This window comes from Mustela nigripes, chromosome 13, assembly GCF_022355385.1.
Source record: "Mustela nigripes isolate SB6536 chromosome 13, MUSNIG.SB6536, whole genome shotgun sequence".
In the NCBI taxonomy this organism is placed as follows: Eukaryota; Metazoa; Chordata; class Mammalia; order Carnivora; family Mustelidae; genus Mustela; species Mustela nigripes.
The window spans coordinates 88,729,596-88,750,386 of NC_081569.1; the positions used below are offsets into that span (position 1 = coordinate 88,729,596).

The 20,791-nt window shown below is 36.4% G+C and overlaps 1 long non-coding RNA gene across 1 annotated transcript in view; it reads right to left on the reverse strand.

Annotated features, from left to right (window-relative positions):
* Nucleotides 1-1,826: 1,826 nt before the first annotated feature.
* Nucleotides 1,827-20,791, reverse strand: part of LOC131998805 (uncharacterized) — a 55,704-nt gene continuing 36,739 nt past the window's right edge. Inside the window, exons 2-3 of the long non-coding RNA XR_009398873.1 lie at nucleotides 5,650-5,850; nucleotides 1,827-2,721 (exon numbers count right to left, since the gene is read on the reverse strand). This is a non-coding gene — a long non-coding RNA (uncharacterized LOC131998805). The remainder of the gene's footprint in view (nucleotides 2,722-5,649; nucleotides 5,851-20,791) is intronic.

The following is a 20,791-nucleotide window of genomic DNA, read 5'->3' on the forward strand; positions in this document are numbered from 1 at the left end:
TGTATATACGCTGTGTGTTTATCCCATTCAAGTTATGTTGTAAATGCCACTTAATTTGTTTCATAATATCCATACAGAGATATACCTGTGTATACACATTCTATGCACAAACACACACACACACACAACATAAAGAAGTAATTTTGAACTTGAAACTAAATACTCCTAGGCAAATTGATTAAAGGAATGGAGACACTTTTTCTTCATTCAGATGGAGCATCTTCTTCAGGACACCTAAGTGGCTCAGTCACTTAGTGGCTGGCTTTTGATTTTGGCTCAGGTCATGATCTCAGGGTCCTGGAATGAAGCCCATACCTCAGACTCTGTGCTCAGTGGGGAACCTGCTTCTGCCTCTCCCTTATCCCCTCTCCCTCCTTGTGCTTTCTCTCTCTCTCTCTCAAGTAAATAAAATCTTAAAATATAAAAGATGGACACCTTGTTCAAAATAAAGGTAAATTTTTGCCCAATCAAAATGACCCTTATTTTCATGCCCTTTTATGCTTGAAATATACTTTATAAGCCATAAAACTTCCCTATGACCTAGATTTATGTTGAAGCAAAACATAACTAATAATGAAAATTATTGATTAAAGGTGTTTTAAAAGAATTGATACAAATAAAATTCCCTTTTTTTTTAAAGATTTTATTTATTTATTTTACAGACAGAGGTCACAATTAAGCAGAGAGGCAGGCAGAGGGAGAGGAAGGGAAGCAGGCTCCCTGCTCAGCAGAGAGCCCGATGCGGGGCTCGATCCCAGAATCCTGGATCATGACCTGAGCCGAAGGCAGAGGCTTTAACCCACTGAGCGACCCAGGCGCCCCCAAATAAAATTCTTTCACACACACACACACACAGACGCATACACAGACATGCTCATGAGTGGGGGAAGAGGCAGAGGGAGAGAAAGATTCCTCAAGTAGACTCCCCAACAATCGCAGAGCCCAATGCAAGGCTCACAGGACTCCATTCTAGGATCCCAAGATCATGACCTGAGACAAAATCTAGAGTCTGCCCCCCAACCAACTGAGCCACCCAGGTGCCCTAATACAAATAAAAATTCTTAGTAAATTGTTCATTTTAAATAGCTCAGCCTTGGGACGCCTGGGTGGCTTAGTCAGTTAAGCCGCTGCCTACAGCTCAGGTCATGATCCCAGAGTCCTGGGATCGACTTCCCCATCGGGCTCCTTATCCAGCAGGGAGCCTGCTTGTCTCTCTGCCTCTGCCTGCCACTCTGCCTATTTGTGCTCTCTCTCTGACAAATAAATAAATAAAATTAAAAAAAAATAGCTGAGCCCTATTCATCAGTGTTCTTATTTTTTTTAAAGAGAGCAGAGTAGTTAAATAAAGATATAGACACACATGTATGTATATGTTGAAAATATATTTTATATATATATATATACACGTGTGTGTATATATATATATTTAATCATAAAGCCTTGTGTGTGTATATATGAATTAACTAAAACACTCTATGTTTGTGTGTGTGTGTGTTTGTGTGTGTGTGTGTGTGTGTGTGTAAATTAGAGGAATATGGAGACTTCTGGGAAATCTTTCACATAATTATCATAAATTATATATTATGTAGCTGCTTGTCAGAATTGTTCTAATTCACTATTTACCCAGCTGATAAGAGAGCCAAGAAAAAAACACATGTATCTAAAGGTATTTCATAAAAATATACAGAAATTCTAAGATTATTTCTTTTTTCAAAATGAATTAAATAAATATTACAAATATATTATTTTTAAATATTAAGATCATACAATCTCTGTAATTATATATTCCTTTTTCTTTAATGAGATTTTTTCCTATTGTCTACAGATTTCCCTCATATAAATATTAAAAATTTCTACATATATGAACTTATTTTTTTTTTTAATTTTTTTTTTTTAATTTTTTATTTTTTATAAACATATATTTTTATCCCCAGGGGTACAGGTCTGTGAATCACCAGGTTTACACACTTCACAGCACTCACCAAATCACATACCCTCCCCAATGTCCATAATCCCACCCCCTTCTCCCAAACCCCCTCCCCCCGGCAACCCTCAGTTTGTTTTGTGAGATTAAGAGTCACTTATGGTTTGTCTCCCTCCCAATCCCATCTTGTTTCATTTATTCTTCTACCCACTTAAGCCTCGATGTTGCATCACCACTTCCTCATATCAGGGAGATCATATGATAGTTGTCTTTCTCTGCTTGACTTATTTCGCTAAGCATGATACGCTCTAGTTCCATCCATGTTGTTGCAAATGGCAAGATTTCATTTCTTTTGATGGCTGCATAGTATTCCATTGTGTATATATACCACATCTTCTTGAACTTATTAATATAACCAATTAAGAATATTTTAAAATGCTGTATTAGCTACTTTGTTAATGCTTTTCACTCTTGCAGGTGATAAATATCTCCACTTGGATGTTTCTGGCATCTAACCATCAGTAAGTTAAAAAATGACCTCAATATGTTTTCTATCCTGGCTTCCACTGATTTTCCATATTTTGGCTAATAAGTTTATCATTCATATTGTCATTTAAGCCAGATGCCTGGAGATTATCTCCTATTTCGTCCTTTTCCTGATATTTCATATTTTCTTGGTGAAGATTTAATGAGATTCAAGGGTGTTTAGGAAGATTCCATTTAATTTATTTCAATAGATACTGAACACTCGAGGGCAGCGTATCTGCATTGTTCTTCTTTGTACTCACCAATGGGATCTATACAACCAAGCAATAAATGTTAGTATTAAATTTCAATATTTTTCAGGAAAACTAAAATTTGCTTGTCTATATATATAGTGCACACAAAACATTTACCCATATAGACTTGTTATTTTGTTCATTGATGTATAATGCTCTTCATGTAGAGGTCCTAATCCAACTCATATACTTTTTTTTAGGTAGATATAAGTATGATATGCTCTCTTTATTAATTGAATCAGTAAGTTTGAGCTCCTTCAATTCAGTGGCTTAGAACATTGTTATGATGTCATGAATTAGGTCTTAAAGTACTGGAGTTTTCTAAAACAATGCTAGAGGAAAATTGAATAGCACTTGATTCTTTTTTATTTCATTGTTAAAAAAAATGTTTATGTTCATAATATACCAAACCTATGGCCAAATATAATTTGATCCTTTTGACGGTTTCTGTTTTTATATGTTTTAAATTCAACCAATGTAATTCATTAGATTATTTTTGCTTACATCTGAAAATAGTGGTAGTATATAGGCAATTTTCAAGTAAAGGTCATTTTGAACTGAAAGAGACAATGTGAAACAAAATTATACTTATCTAAAGCACATGACAGCTATTAAAACCATTCTACTGTCTAGGAAAAAAAAACATTGAATTTCTTATAAATATTAAATGGATTTGAAAAATACTCACCAGTAGGAGGAACAAATTATTTTTTAAAAAAGCTGTAACATTAAAGTAGCATTGTATTTATCATATTTTAGTTTATTGCAGGGCTAAAAAGAAGGGTAAAACAACTTAAGGACTGCCTTAGTGTTAATTAAGAAACATGAATATTGGGCGCCTGGGTGGCTCAGTGGGTTAAGCCGCTGCCTTCGGCTCAGGTCATGATCTCAGGGTCCTGGGATCGAGTCCCACATCGGGCTCTCTGCTCAGCGGGGAGCCTGCTTCCTCCTCTCTCTCTCTCTGCCTGCCTCTCAGTGTACTTGTAATTTCTCTCTGTCAAATAAATAAATAAAATCTTTAAAAAAAAAAAAGAAACGTGAATATTTATCATCTGTATAAAATAACTTCTAAGATGTTTGAAATGTGTTTAAAGCTATTATTTTTTAAAAAAATCTGAACTTTGCCTGTGTTTCCAGATTTGGGAATATCCAGAACAGAATTTGTCTTTGATACAGGCTTACTTTCTACCAGCTGAAAAATCATATTTAGGATATTTGATGTTCATACACATAGGAAATATCTTTTCAGGCACTCCTTCCCAAAGTGTCATTCTTGGCAAGGAATTGAATGGGATTTGAATTAGTCAACTAATTTAAAATGCAGTCATAAAAGAAGGAGAATATTAATAATAGCTTAGCAGATAGTTATCTTCTCTATTGTTCTCAAGAATATAAAAAGCTGCACTGGTTCTAGGATTGTTTGCCATTTAATGCATTACATATTCTGAAAGTATAATGTCAAATTTAGTCATAATGTTAAATCAGAATACTGTGTTAAGGATTTGTATGGGTTTTGGGCTGCTATTACATCTAATTTGGTTAGTTTACCCAGAAATGTTGAATTCCACTTTGCTAATCATCTCTCCTATCCTCCAGAATCTCAAGGGAGGACACTGCAGGGTCAGGGGAGCTAAGACGCCAGCATAGTAGGAGGACCCAAGTCTTGCTCCTCCCTTGAATACAGCTGGGTAACTATTGAATCATTCTGAACACTTAAGCAATCACCCTGACGACTGATAGAGCAAACTACACAAACACCCTGACAAGTGATATAGAAGCTGAGAAGAGGCTACTTCGAGAAGGTAGGAAATGTGAAGATGTAGTTTGGGGGAAAAACAGATCGTGGGTGCTGTGGTGGGAAAGTGAGCTCTGGTTGCAGAGAAAGGCAAAAGAGAGTGGAGAAAACGGAGACAAGCACACACTTCCCCAAAGCCATTAGCTGGGGAAATGAGAGGGGCTGATTTTTGTGGGGCTCAAAAACTAGAGTTTCAGGGGTCCCCAGGCTTGGCTAAAAAGAGACCCCGAGTAGAGGCAGACAAATAACCTCGAAGACTGTGTGATCTGAGGATCACATAAGTGACAGAGGGAGAGAATCTTTATTCTATTTGGAGCACACCTGTAAGAGGCAGCATTGTCCCTCTGGGGACAAAACAAAAGGTGGGCATCATTTCCCTCCTCCACCCCCTCAGCATAGGCACAGAGACCTCTGCTGAGGGCAGCTAACTGGGCACTGGCTATTTTGCCTGCTGGCTTCAGAACCCATGTCCTTGAACTCTGGTACTACTTTCCTTCTGGATCAAACCCTGAATCAGTCCCAGCATGGTGAGATGCTTTCCTAGAGGACCAGGACAGGTCTCCACCACCCCAGGTGTCAGAAGTTTGGGATTTTGAAAGTCAGCAGCCTAGCTAAGATAGAGCCCAGGTTGCTCTGCATTGCTTCAGGCAGGCAAGCAATCCAGAGATAGACGGTGTGAAATCTGTGATGTGAAAAGCGCCTGTGATGCATGAAGGGGAAATTGTTCTCTCTGCTGAGAATCCTTCCTTGAGAGGAGCAGGCACAGACTCCACTCTCCAGGGACAAAGGAGTCAGCTGGTGCCATTCCCTCCCCTCGTCCTCAGCATAAACCAACTTCAGGAAATAGCACAGTGCTAGCAGTGACTAAATGGCTTTCACCAAATCCTGTCCCACTGTGCTCTGCTGGTACTGTTTTTTCTAGGGCAAGTGTGCCTAACAACACCAAGCAGGCCTCACACACAGGAAATCAACACAAAGCCTGCATGTATCATGTGTACTTATCATAGAGTTCTGCAAAGCCTCAGTTCTAGTAGAAATAGCATCAGTTCTCTTAGTAAGCAGACTAGAGCATACCTAGGTAAACCTGTCACACTCTGGCCAAGGTCCAGACAGTCCCCACTGCAGGCAAGGAGAGACCGCAGAGGACTCACCTGAAGGATTGAGCAGTCATAACACAGCAGCAGAGTGCAGACAGCATATACCAGAAATGCTTCCTGAAGCACCAGGCCCTGAGCAGTAGATGACCTCTTCTTCATAAATCCATTACTCTCAGGAGCAGGAAACAACAGGGTTTCTTAACACAGGGAGGAAGATAGAAACCTAGACAAAATGCCGAGACAGAGAAATTCATCCTATAAGAGAAAAAAAAAAAAAGGTTACTGTCAGAGATCTAATCAAAACAGATATAAGTAATATGCCTTGATCCCAACTTTACAGCAATTATCATAAGATTACTAACTGGGCTTGAGAATAACACAGAAAACATAAGGAATATCCTTACCATAGACATTAAAGAGGTTAAAGCCAATCAAGCCAAAATTTAAAAAAAAAAAGAGTAAAAACAATTATTCAAAACTGACTAAATATAATGGCTATAAGGATGGAAGAGGTAGAGGAATGAATAAGTGATATAGAAGATAGAATTATGGAAAATAATGAAGCTCATCAAAAGAGAGAAAGAAAAACCCTGAAGCATGAAAGTGGACTAGGAAACTCAGTAACTACATCAAACATAATAACATTCCTATCCTAAGAGTTGCAGAAGAAGAGACCGAAAAGGGAGACAGAAGGTTTATTTGAGCAAATTATAACTGAAAACTTCCCTGATCTGGGGAATGAATCAGATATCCAAATCCAGGAGGCACAGAGAGCTTCACTGAGAAGTGTTTATCCACTCACTGTGGATCTCTGAAGTTGCAAATAAATTTTCCCAACTCTTTAGAAATTTTACATATAATTTAAAATTTTATTTCCTAACTCTTAACATTCATTTTTCCCTTTTGTAGTTTCTATTTTCTATACTGGTAAATAGAATTGAATGCAAAAATTGCTCTTATCAAAATATACTGAAAATTATTGGGTATAATGGAAGAAAGGCAGTTCTCAGTTCCTAAGAAGAAACTTGTGAGAGTTGAATTGGTTTCCATAAATAACTTGGAAGAATGATACACAACTAATGAATTGTTGAACACTACATCAATAACTAATGATGTACTACTATATGTGGGATAACTGAACATAATAAAAAAAAATCTGGAAAATGTTTTCATATTTTCTTGTTCTGTCTTTGTTGTACTTAGTGTTTGTTTTTCCAGTTGATGAGAGACTTGAAAGAGGAGGCCCAAAGAATACAGCTGAGTGGCTGACTGTAGTTTAATAACAGAGTGTATTATGTACAATATTAGATACTTTATCTGTGCAACAAAATAATATTTTTCTCCCCTTCAAAGCTTTGTAAAGGCAGCCATACACAAAGACAATTTAAAAAGAAAATTGAAACACATATTTTATTATGATTATGTGTCACTTTACAAGACAATGCTGGGTGGAAAAAGGGAGACCCTGATACCTTGACCACATCACTTGGATTTTACCCACTGCAACATGGAACTGGAGCTATGGTAGATAAGGAATGGTGATCATTTGTCTTTCCTAAGGAGATATCAGGTATCCCAAGGGACTGGGGACTGAGAAAAGAGGAACACCTGTTTTCTTGGACACATCTGTCTTGTAGGGCTTCTATCATATGGAGCGGGAGAATGAGAAAGAGGCCATGGGTTGTGGCTTAAGTACTATAGATGCTTGATATTCTTACTAAGATTAAGTATATTTTCTGAATAAATATTTCTTAATTTGCTCCAGGTCCTTTGGAAAATTTCCACAGGTTTTAACATTTTTAATAATTGAAAATTTCTTAAAACTTTTCACTAATTAGGATATATTCACTGAGGAATGTTTTGGCAGTGCTCCTTATATTGCAATTATAGAAGTCATCTTTGTCCTCTGCTTTATTTTGTTTCTATTTCTATTTTTTTTTGGATAATTTCTATTGAATGATATTCAGATTTACTAATTCTTTCCCTGGCTGGGTTGAAATCTTAGAAGATCCTGTTGGAACATTCTTCATTTTTATATTTGTATTTTTTTTATTTTTTTGGTATTTATGGTACATTATTTCTTAGAGTTTCCATTTCTCTGCTGAAATCATCCATATATTGCATGCATTTCACTTTTTCCATTAGCGGCAACTTAATTTTAGATACCTTAACTTCCCTTTGTCATATTTGAGTCTGATTTTTGCTTTGTCTTTGGGTCTCTTTTTTTTATATGCTTTATATGTATATATTTTTTAAATGTCAGACATCTAGTATAGAACAGTAGAGACTGAGACAAGTGTTTTTATGTGTGGATATGGCACACTTTTCTATTAGACCTTAAGGCAGGGGATTGAATTAAACTAGTTGAATCAGGGTTCTGCTATTGTTGTGATTTACCTCCGTAAACCACACACTTCAGGTTCCTCCAATGACATGTTAAAAAAAAAAAAAAAGTGAAGCCTAAAGCCAGCAGAATAGGGGAATAATAAAGTTTAGAGCAAAAATAAATGATATACAATTGTGAGTTGATTCGTAAGATTTTTTCCCCCTAAGAGTATACTCTGCTTTTAGCTTCTATCTTTGTACTGTGAAATGCACCTAATGTATATTGGATGTCTAATTAATATTTTATGAGAAGGAAAGAAGAAAGAGAGAGAGAAAAATTATTCTTCTATACATTGGGTTTGAAAAAATTGTCAATGTTATAACAACGGAAACTTAGGAAATAACTGTTTTTTTCTTCCCCCCTATCTTTTTCCCTTTTCTTCTTCTTCTTCTTTTTTTTTCCTTACCTCTGAGCTGGTAACAGGATAGACATCTCAGATTAAAAATTGGTAGATTCTTTTCCTATTTACATCTCTAAACGTAGGGGCTTTCTTGGTCTCCAGTATAATTCAATTGAAATATTCCCAAATTTGAAAAGTTATAAAATATAAAAAAATAGTGCAAATACGCATGCTCTCTCAGGTTTCCTACTTTTTAACATTCACCACATACATCTTATCATTCCTGTCAAAGTATTGGTATGCAAATATCTATCTATCTATCCATCTACTTATCTATATACATACATACAAAATATTTTTCTGAAAAACTTAAGCTGCAGGTATGGTGACAAATTACTGGGTACTGTTTAAGTGTGCCGTCCTAAAGACACCAATGTTTCCTTTTATCACAATAGTACAATCATCAAATCAGGACACTTTCATTGGTAAAATTCTATTATCGATTCCAGGGATGTTAAAATGTTGCTGAGAATTCTAATTGACTTTGTAGGTTCAGCATCCAATTCAAAATCATGCATTGCATTTAGTTGACATACCTCTTTAGTATTCTTCAGTCTGGAACACTTCCTAAGTTGTCCTTTGTCTTTTAGTACTATGGCATTTTTGACTCAAACAGGCACTTAATTTGTAGGACGTCCCTTGACCCAAAGGTTCATCTGACCATTATTTGATTCAGTATACAAATCATATTTTTTAATTTCTTATTTTTTATTAACATATAATGTATTATTAGACACAGGAGTACAAGTCTGTGAATCATCAGGCTTACACACTTCACAGCACTTACCACAGCACACATCCTGCCCAATGTCCCTAACTCCACCACCCTCTCCCTACCCCTACCCCCCAGCAACCCTCAGTTGGTTTTGTGAGATTAAGAGTCTTTTATGGTTTGTCTCCCTCCCAATCCCATCTTTTTTCATTTATTCCTTACCTACTCCCCAAGCCCCCCAATTTCAAATTCCTCAATTTCCTCATATCAGGGAGGTCATATGATAATTATCTTTCTCTTATTGACTTATCTTGCTCAACATAATACCCTCTAGTTATATCCCTGTCATTGCGAATGGCAAGATTTCATTTCTTTTGATGGCTGCATAGTATTCCATTGTATATGCATATATACCACATCTTCTTTATCCATTCATCTGTTGATGGACATCTAGGTTTTTCCATAGTTTGGCTGTTGTGGACATTGATGCTGCTATAACATTACAGCTATAAAAATTCGGGTGCACGTGCCCCTTTGGATTACTACATTTGTATCGTTAGGGTAAATACCCAGTAGTGCAATTGCTGGGTCATAGGGTAGCTCTAATTTCAACTTTTTGAGGAAACTCCATGCTGTTTTCCAGAGTGGTTGCATCAGCTTGCATGTTCACCAACAGTGTAGGAGGGTTCCCCTTTCTCTGCATCCTCTCCAACTTCTGTAGTTTCCTGACTTATTAATTTTAGCCATTCTGACTGCTGTGAGGTGGTATTTCATCGTGTTTTGATTTGTATTTCCTTGATGCCAAGTGATGTGGAGCATTTTTTCATGTTCTTGATGCCATCTGGATGTCTTCTTTGCAGAAATGTCTATTCATGTCCTCTGCCCATTTCTCGACTAGATTATTTGTTCTTTGGATGTTGAGCTTGATAAGTTCTTTATAGATTTTGGATACTAGCCATTTATCTGGTATGTCATTTGCAAATATCTTCTCCTGTTCCGTCAGTTGTCTTTTGGTTTTGCTGACTCTTTCCTTTGCTGTGCAAAAGCTTTTGATCTTGATGAAGTCCCAATTGTTTATTTTTGCCCTTGTTCCCTTGCCTTTGGAGATGATTCTAGGAAGAAGTTACTGCAGCTGAGGTCAAAGAGGTTGCTGCCTGTGTTCTCCTCAAAGATTTTGATGGATTTCTGTCTCATGTTGAGGTATTTCATCCATTTTGAGTCTATTTTTGTGTGTGTTGAAAGGAAATGGTCCAGTTTTATTCTTCTGCATGTGGCTGTCCAATTTCCCCAACACCATTTGTCGAAGAGACTGTCTTTTTTCCATTGAACATTCTTACCTGCTTTGTCAAAGTTGAGTTGACCATAGAGTTGAGGGTCCATTTCTGGGCTCTCTCTTCCATTCCATTGATCTATGTGACTGTTTTTGTGCCAGTACCACACTGTGTTGATGATGACAGCTTTGTAATAAAACTTGAAGTCTGGAATTGTGATGCCACCAACTTTGGCTTTCTTTTTCAACATTCCTCTGGCTATTTGAGGTCTTTTCTGGTTCCATATAAATTTTAGGATTATTTGTTCCATTTTTTTGGAAAAAATGGATGATATTTTGATAGGGATTGCATTAAATGTGTATATTGCTTTAGGTAGGATTGACATTTTCACCATATTTGTTCTTCCAATCCATGAGCATGGAACATTTTTCCGTTTCTTTGTGTCTTCAGTTTCTTTCATGTGTACTTTATAGTTTTCTGAGTACAGATTCTTTGCCTCTTTGGTTAGGTGTATTTGTAGGTATCTTAGGGTTTTGTGTGCAATTGTAAATGGGATTTACCCACTAATTTTTCTTTCTTCTGTCTTGTTGGTGTATAGAAATGCAACTGATTTATGTGCATTGATTTTATATCCTGATGCTCTACTGAAATCCTGTACAAGTTCTAGCAGATTTGGAGGGGAGTTTTTGGGTTTTCCACATAAAACATCTTATTATCTGCAAAGAGTGATAGTTTGATTTCTTCTTTGCCGATTTAGATACCTTTAATTTCGTTTTGTTCTCTGATTGCTGAGGCTAGGACTTCTAGTAATATGTTTAATAGCAGTGGTGATAATGGCCATCCCTGCTGTGTCCCTGACCTTAGCAGAAAAGCTCTCGGTTTTTCTCCATTGAGAATGATATTCACTTTGGGATTTTCATAGATGGCTTTGATGATATTGAGGATGTACCCTCTGTCCCTACACTTTGAAGAGTTTTGATCAAGAAAGGATGCTATACTTCGTTGAATGCTTTTTTAGCATCTATTGAGAGTACCATAGTTATTGTTCTTTTTTTTTTATTAATGTATTGTATCACATTGATCAATTCGCAGATGTTGAATCAATATTGCAGCCCTGGAATAAATCCCACTTTGTTGTGATGAATAATCCTTTTAATGTACTGTTGGATCCTATTGGCTAGTATTTTGGTGACAATTTTTGCATCTGTGTTCATCAAGGATATTGGTCTGTAATCCTCTTTTTTGATGAGGTCTTTATCTGGTTTTGGGATCAGGGTAATGTTGGCTTCATAAAATGAGTTTAGAAAATGAGTTTGGAAGTTTTCCTTACATTTTTATTTTTTGGAACAGTTTCAGGAGAATAGGAATAACTCTTCTTTATTTTTTTTTATTTTTTTTTAAAGATTTTATTTATTTATTTGACAGAGAGAGATCACAAGTAGGCAGAGAGGCAGGCAGAGAGAGAGAGGAGGAAGCAGGCTCCCTGCTGAGCAGAGAGCCCTACGCGGTACTCGATCCCAGGACCCTGAGATCATGACCCGAGCCGAAGGCAGCGGCGTAACCCACTGAGCCACCCAGGCGCCCAGGAATAACTCTTCTTTAAATGCTTGGTAGAATTCCCCTGGGAAGCTGTCTGGCCCTGGGCTCTTGTTCGTTGGGAGATTTTTGATGACTGCTTCAAAAATCCTTACTGGGTATGGGTTTGTTCATGTTTTCTATTTCTTCCTGGATCAGTTTTGGTAGTTTATACATCCTAGAAATGCATCCATTTCTTCCAGATTGTCAAATTTGCTGGCATGTAGTTGATCATAATATGTTCTTATAATTGTTTGTATTTCTTTAGAGTTGGTCGTGATTTCTCTTTTATTCATGATTTTACTAATTTGGGTCCTTTCTCTTTTCTTTTTGATAAGTCTGGACAGGGGGTTATCAATCTTATTAATTCTTCCAAAGAACCAGCTCCTAGTTTTGTTGATTTGTTCTACTGGGTGTTTTTTTTTTTTTCATTTCTATTTCATTGATTTCTGCTCTGTTCTTTATGATTTCTCTTCTCCTGCTGGGTTTAGGCTTTCTTTGCTGTTCTTTCTCCAGCTTCTTTAGCTATAGGGTTAGATTGTGTATTTGAGACCATTCTTTTTTCTTGAGAAAGGTTTGTATCACTATATACTTTCCTCTCAGGATTGCCTTCACTGTGTCCCACAGATTTTGAACTGTTGTTTTTTCATTGTCATTTGTTTCCATGAATTTTTTTCAATTCTTATTTAATTTCCTGGTTGACCCATTCATTCTTTAGTAGGATGCTCTTTAGCCTTCATGTATTGGCTTCCAACTTTCCTCTTGTGATTGAGTTCTAGCTTCAGAGCATTGTGGTCTGAAAATATGCAGGGATTGATCCCAATCTTTTGGTAGTGGTTCAGACCTGATTTGTGACCCAGGATGTGATCTATTTTCGAGAATGTTCCATGTTCACTAGAAAAGAATGTGTATTCTATTGCTTTGGGATGGAATGTTCTGAATATATCTGTGATGTCCATCTGGTCCAGTGTGTCCTTTAAGGCCTTTATTTCCTTGTTCATCTTTTGCTTGGGTGATCTGTCCATTTCAGCGAGGGGGTGTTAAAGTCCCCTACTATTACTGTATTATTGTTGATGTGTTTCTTTGATTTTGTTGTTAATTGGTTAATATAGTTGGCTGCTCCTATGTTAGGGGCATAGATATTTAAAATTATTAGATCTTCTTGTTGGACAGACCATTTGACAATGAAATATTATCCTTCCTCATCTCTTATTCTAGTCTTTAGCTTACAATCTAGTTTATCTGATATAAGGATTGGCACCCCAGCTTTCTTTTGATGTCCATTAGCATGGTAAATTGTTTTCTACCTCCTCACTTTAAATCTGTAGGTGTCTTTGGGTCTAAAATGAATTTCTTATAGACAGTATATTGATGGGTTTTGTTTCTTTATCCATTCTGAAATCCTGTGTCTTTTGATTGGGGCACTTAGCCCATTACATTCTGAGTAACTATCGAAAGATATAAATTTAGTGCCATTCTTTTGCCTGTAAGGTGACTGTTACTATATATTGTCTCTGTTCCATTCTGATCTACTATTTTTAGGTTCTCTCTTTGCTTAGAGGACCCCTTTCAATATTTCCTATAGGGCTGGCTTGGTGTTTGCAAATATCTTTTAGTTTTTGTTTGTCCTGGAAGCTTTTTATCTCTCCTTCTCTTTTCAATGACAGCCTAGCTGGGTATAGTATTCTTGGCTGTATGTTTTTCTCATTTAGTGCTCTGAATATATCATGCCAGTTCTTTCTGGCCTGCCAGGTCTCTATGGATAAGTTTGCTGCCGATCTAATATTTTTACCATTGTATGTTATAGACTTCTTGTCCCAGGATGCTTTCAGGCTTTTCTCTTTGTCACTAAGACTTGTATTTTTTTACTATTAGATGATGATGTGTGGATCTATTCTTATTGATTTTGAAGGGGGTAGTCTGCACCTCCTGGATTTTGATACTTGTTCCTTTTGCCCTATTAGGGAAATTCTCTACAATAATTCACTCCAACATACCTTCTTTCCCCCTCTTTCTTTCTTCTTCTTCTGGAATCCTAATTATTCTAATATTGTTTCATCTTATAGTATCACTTATCTCTCAAATTCTCCCCTTGTGTTCCAGTAGTTGTCTCTCTTTTGCTCAGCTTCTTTATTCTCTGTCATTTGGTCTTCTATATTACTAATTCTCTCTTCTGCTTCATTTATCTTAGCAGTAAAAGCCTCCATTTTTTATTGCACCACATTAATAGCTTTTTAAAAAATTTCAGCTTGGTTAGATTTTAGTTCTCCTATTTCTCCCAAAAGGGCTTTTATTTTTCCAGAAGTGGTTTCTCTAATATCTTTCATGCCTTTTTTGAGGCTTGCTAGCACCTTGAGAATCATCATCCTAAACTCTAGATCTGTCATATTACCAATGTCCATATTGATTAGGTCACTAGCCTTCAGTACTGCCTTTTGTTCTTTTTTATTTTATTTTATTTGGTGGTGAGTTTTTCAGGCTTGTAATTTTATCCAGATAAGAATATGTGAATAAGAGAATAAAAATACTAGAAGGGTGGCTAAGACCCCAGGAAAATGTACACTTACCAAATTAAAAGAGACCCCAAATCAGGGGGAGAAGAAAGGGGTAATTTGGGTAAATTTTTTTTTAAATTAAAAAATATATATGTGTGTGGTGTGTGTGTGTGTGTGTGTGTGTGTGTGTGTATTAGACTGGTGAGTAGAACAGAGCCACCCACTTGGTTTGGGGTATATTTTGGTCTCTTAGAAGAAACTACCTCACAAAATTTTATTTTTAAAATTTTTTTTTAACCTCACAAAATTTTAAAGGAAGAAAACATATATATACAATAATAAGCATAAACATGATGAAGGGATGGAATATGAATGTAAATATAAAATTTTAAAAAAATTCTAAAAAAGGAATTGATAAGATATGTTGGTTGGGAAAAGAAAGAAAATGAAAATGGAGAGAATATGATCAGGATGGAGACTAGAACAAAGCCTTGTGCTACATTTAGGGTATATTATGATCTATGAGAAGAAGTTGTATCCCAAAATTTTTTTAGAAGGAAAAAACCCTATATGTTTACAAAAAATAAAGTTTGGTCCAATGAAGGATAAAATATGACTATAATAATGAAGGTTTAAAAAGGCTTGTATATTTTTAGAAAGGTATTGTTAAGATAAAGTAATTTTAAAATGTTAAAAGAAGAAAGAGAAAAAGTAAAAAATTAAAATATGAAAAAAACTAAAATTAAATTTAAAAAAATTAATAACATTGCAAGGTTAAGGAATTATGGGGAGAAAGCCATGAATTCCATGCTTGCTTTCCCCTTCTCTGGAATTCTGCTGTTCATGATCAGTGAGTTTGACCTTGGCTGGATGTTCTTGTTGCTCTTCTGGGGGAGGGTCCTGTTGTGATTTTCAAATGTCTTTGCCCGAGGTGAATTTGCCCTGACCTTGTCAGGGGCCAGGCTAAGTAATCTGTTCAAGTTTACTCTTGGGAACTTTTGTTCCCCAAATGCTTTCTGTAGAGCTCTGCAGGACAGGAATAAAAATGGCAGCCTCCCAATCTCTGGTCAAAGGAACCAAGAGCTCAGGGCCCTACTCCTCAGAGAGAAGCACTCAATCACTCCCATCTCTTTGGTCTCCGGCCACCCTCTGAGCTCACCTGGCCTGTGAAAGAGCATTTCTGTCTCTGGCACACAGCCCCATTTGGAGTCTCCAAACTCAGCAGATTCCTGCCACTCTGCTCTTCTAGTGGCTCTCTTGGGATCTGCCACTTTTGGGCCCTTGTTCAAAGAGCAGTGGTCAGATTGTGCCACGGATCACAGTTTAAGGTAATCCCAAGCTGAGAGCTCACTCCTCTGCTCCGTCTTTGTTGCCGGCTTCCCTGCTCTAATACCTTCAAGCTCTGCTACACTCAGACACCCCCGATCCTTCTGTGACCCCATGGAACCTGAGGCCATGCTGTCCCCATGAGGGCTCCACCTCTGCTTAGCCTCTGGAGTGATATCCTTTAGTGGAGCAGACTTTTAAAAGTTCAAATTTTGTGCTCTGTTGCTCCACTGCTTGCTGGGAGCTGGCCCCTCCCACTACAGTCCATTTTCCAGGGGCTTCAGATTCACTTCTCCACACGTCCTACCTTTCAGAAAGTGGTCAGTTTTCTGTTTCTAGAATTGCTGCTCTTCTTCAACCTCCTGTTGGTTTTGTAGGTGTTTGGAATGGTTTGATAACTATCTAACTAGACTCCTGCAATCTGATGTCATCTCCATCTGCTGCTACTCCGCCATCTTGACTCCTCTCCTACACATCATTTCTTTTTTAACACATCATATTTTTAAAGGCCATGCCTATGTAATATATTATCTATAAAATCATAACATTGCTTTAAAGATATATAAAATGAAGAAAATAGATAAAAGATATATACAGGAGAGTGAGATTTGTTTCACAAAATATTACAAATTTAATTTCTTCAAGTCAAACAACTAATCCTAATGGTAAAGACCTGAGTCATTCTATCTTATTTAGAGATAGTGTCTTTTTATTCCTCCAAATTTTCATATATATCTGAGAACACGTTATTCACTGAAGTGGTGAGAATGAAGTACCAATTCCCAGATTGTAACTTTGCATAGAAGCTTTCATTCCTGCCTGGATAATGCCTTTCTCCTAATATACAGTTTTTTTAATTACCCTGAATGAAAGCTGGCTGTTTATGTTTGATAATCATTCAAAAGAAACTCCTTAATCAAACTGCTCTTCATTTATGCAAAGATTGTAACAGTTTGTTGTTTGCTCTATTGGGAACTTTGAGATCTTTAGGTTTCTTATGATCACTATGCCAATTACTTTGCTGTAATTAAAGATAATGGAACTTTGATAATGACTTAGCCACCTATGATACTCAAGATAATAGGCTTGTAGAAAAATATCAATAGTTACATGACATTGTTTTGAATGGTAATTGATATAACTATGGCATGGTAATATGAGCATAGCAGCTGTCTACTTCTTCAAGTGTATGTGATCCCTCACCCATGACAGCTGTGCTGGGTAAAGATGCTAAACATTTGTCTGACTCAAATATAAAATTACTTAAAAAAAAGCTGGAGTCATCTATGACTTAGGAGTTCAGACTGAAAAAGGACTCAGTAAAAACATGATAAATCAATAAGGTATTTTTGTTTTGTTTTTGCATTGTCCACAAATACTCTCTAATTTGGTGCATTAAGAAGGAGGGTAGAAGAAGAATCAATGAAACAAGATGGAATTGGGAGGGAGACAAACCATAAGTGACTCTTAATCTCACAAAACAAACTGAGGGTTTCTGGGGGGAGGGGGGTTGGGAGAAGGGGGTGGGATTATGGACATTGGGGAGGGTATGTGCTTTGGTGAGTGCTGTGAAGTGTGTAAACCCTGTGATTTACAGACCTGTACCCCTGGGGATAAAAATATATGTTTATAAAAAATAAAAAATTAAAAAAAAAAAAGAAGGAGGGTAAACTGTCATCCTGATAATAAGAGTCACTTTTGCATTGTATTTTCATTTTGCCTTTCATCTTCATGGATAAATGGAATTTTCAAAAACTGTTTTACATATTCCTAAGCATCAATAATTTCTCAGATGCTTTTTATTTTTTAATTGAAAAAAAAAACTATAATCCCAACATTGATTATTCTTACATTAGGGCTTTCTCTTGATGTTTTACATTCTATGGGTTTGTGTAAAGCAATATATCCATCTTTATAGTGTCACATAGAATATTTTCAATGCCTTAAAATCCTTCTGTGTTCTACTTATTCACCCCCCACCTCCCTGAACTCCTGCCAACCACTGATCTCTTTAATGCCTCCATAGTTTTGCTTTTTCAGAAAGTCATATAGTTGGAATCACATGGTATATAGCCTTTTCAGACTGGTTCCTATCACTTAGTAATATGAATTTAAGGTTCTTCTATATATTTTCATGGCTTGATAATTCATTTTTTTTCAGCACTGAATAATATTCCATAGCCTGAATGTACCATAGTTCATCCATTCATGCACTAAATGACATCTTGGTTGTTTCCAAATTTCAACAATAATGAATAAAGTGACTATTAATATCCATATGCAGCCTTTTGTGTGGATATAAGTCCCAACTACTTTGAAAAACTAAGGTGGGCAATTCATGGATTCCATGGTAAGATTATGTTCAGAATCATAAGAAACTGTTAAACTCTTATTACAAAGTAGCTATACCATTTTGCATTCCCTCCAGCAAGACAAGAATTTTGGTTGCATATTCTTGTCAACATTTGGTGTTGTCAGTGCTTTTGATTATGCCATTCTAATGTGTGTATATTGGTATCCCAAATTTGCTTTAATTTGCATTTCCTTAATGATGTATGATGGGCAAGTTTTCAAAATGCTTATTTGTCATCTGTATAACTTCCTTAGTGAAATGTTTTAGTTAGTTTGAGCTACTATGACAATTACCATATTTTGGGTGGCAGACAAGCAACAAAAATTGGTTTTCACGGGATGCCTGGGTGGCTCAGTTGGTTAGACGACTGCCTTCGGCTCAGGTCATGATCCTGGAGTCCCGGGATCAAGTCCCACATCGGGCTCCCAGCTCCACCGGGAGTCTGCTTCTCTCTCTGACCTTCTCCTCGCTCATGATCTCTCTCACTGTCTCTCTCTCAAATAAATAAATAAAAAATCTTTAAAAAAATTTAAAAAAAAATTGGTTTTCACTATTATGGAGGTTGGAAGTCCAATATCAGGCTCTGAGTTTTGTCTCTATAAAGCAGAATTCAACAAGAGAAAATTAATAAGACAAAACAAGTGTTTCATTGTTTTTAGAAGAATCTACATATTTTGCTAAATGGACAATTGAAGAAAGTGAGAATATGATGTATAATTCCCTGTGAAAATTATCTGTAATTACCTGCACATTATATATGTGCAGAGTTGTATGTCATTGGTTTTATCACAGCGAGCAGTGTGAGCTCTAGCCTCTTTCAAATGTCAGGGTGAGCAGAGGCAGGTGGAAAGCAAATTATCTATCTATTTATTTATTTATTTATTAAAGCTATTTATTTATTTGACAGACAGAGATCACAAGTAGGCAGAGAGTCAGGCAGAGAGAGAGGAGGAAGCAGGCTCCCCGCTGAGCATAGAGTTCAATGTGGGGCTCCATCCCAGGACCCTGAGATCATGACCTGAGCCGAAGGCAGCGGCTTTTACCCACTGAGCCACCCAGGAGCCCCGAAAGTAAATTATTTAAAGATAAGAAAGAATAATTTTAAAAAATATTTTGTTTATTTATTTGACAAAGAAGAGAAGGAGAGAGGAATAACACAAGCCAGGGGGAGGAGGGAGACAAAGGGAGTAGCAGGTTCCTCACTGAGCAGAGAGTCTGATGTGTGACTCCATCCCAGGGCCCTGGGATTCTGACTTGAGCCAAAGGCCAACACTTGACCAACTAAGCCACCCAACTTCCCCAAGAGAGAATAATTCTTAAAGTAGTAACTTCAAAGAAAGTGAGAATAAATTTACTATGAACTAGCAAGATAATTAAAAGGGCTCAAAAATCATATCAGACAGAATGGTTAATAAAAACGCATTTTGTTGTTTGATATATCCATACTAAATAACATGGAAATTTAAAGTAGTGACAGCTTTAAGGTGAAGCTTGGTCAGAAAATCTTCATGGAAAACAAAAGTTTATTTTCTAACAACTCTAATCATTTTATACTATATTTTTCGATGGATGCACTTGTATAACACTTGCTTTTAGTTTTGATTAAAAATAAATTTCTTGGGGCACCTGAGTGGCTCAGTGGGTTAAAGCCTCTGCCTTAGGCTCGGGTCGTGATCCAGTGTCCTGGGATCAAGCCCCACATTGGGCTCTCTGCTCAATGGGGAGCCTGCTTTCTCTTCTCCCTCTGCCTCCCTCTCTGCCTACTTGTGATCTCTTGACTGTCAAATAAATAAATAAAATCTTTAAAAAACCCCAAAAAACAGAAAACAAATTTTTTGGTCATCCTTTAAATATATAGGTAAACACATAAAATAATTCTTAGAAAATCGTAGTTTAACTTGAAGTTAACTTGTTAAACTAAGGAAATTTGAATCAAGATTAACTTTTTAATTCTTTAAAAAAAAATCTCATAAAGTTTTAAAATTTGGATTAGCTGGTTGGGTCCATGAGCATTCGTATTATATTTCCCAGAGAATTAATGGAAACACTAAAATTGAATTATACAATTCCTAAAAATGGTGAAGCCATAAAATATAAAAGAATGGACTAATTGATATGAAATTTGTGAGATTAAGAGTCACTTATGGTTTGTCTCCCTCTCTGGTGATTCACAGACCTGTACCCCTGGGGATAAAAATATATGTTTATAAAAAATAAAAAAATTAAAAATAAATAAATAAATAACTGATATGAAATTTAACCCAGAGAAATGTGGGTCCTATTTATGCATATATCTAGAGGCAATTTTCACCTAGCAAACTACAAATTAGATTGCACATAGAAAACTTGATCTGAATTTTGTCAGCCAATATAAACACATCTAACAGTCAAATAAGAAATCAAGATTTGTGTCTGTCCCAAGATACTTAGTAACTATAGAGATGAAACATTAAGTTAAGAGTGGATAATCTTTGCAGAAGCCTTCTTAATTGACTGAAACCAGTATTACCAGTAATAAGCTGGTGATAAAATATAACCTGATGCACTAAGAAGGACACATAATTTTTGTGGTACCCTGGGAAAACAAAGAGCTTTGGTCCATGTTGTGAGAACTCCAGTCATATCTAATTTGAGGGACATTCAACATTAGTTATTGGACTTTGAAAATGTTAAGATGA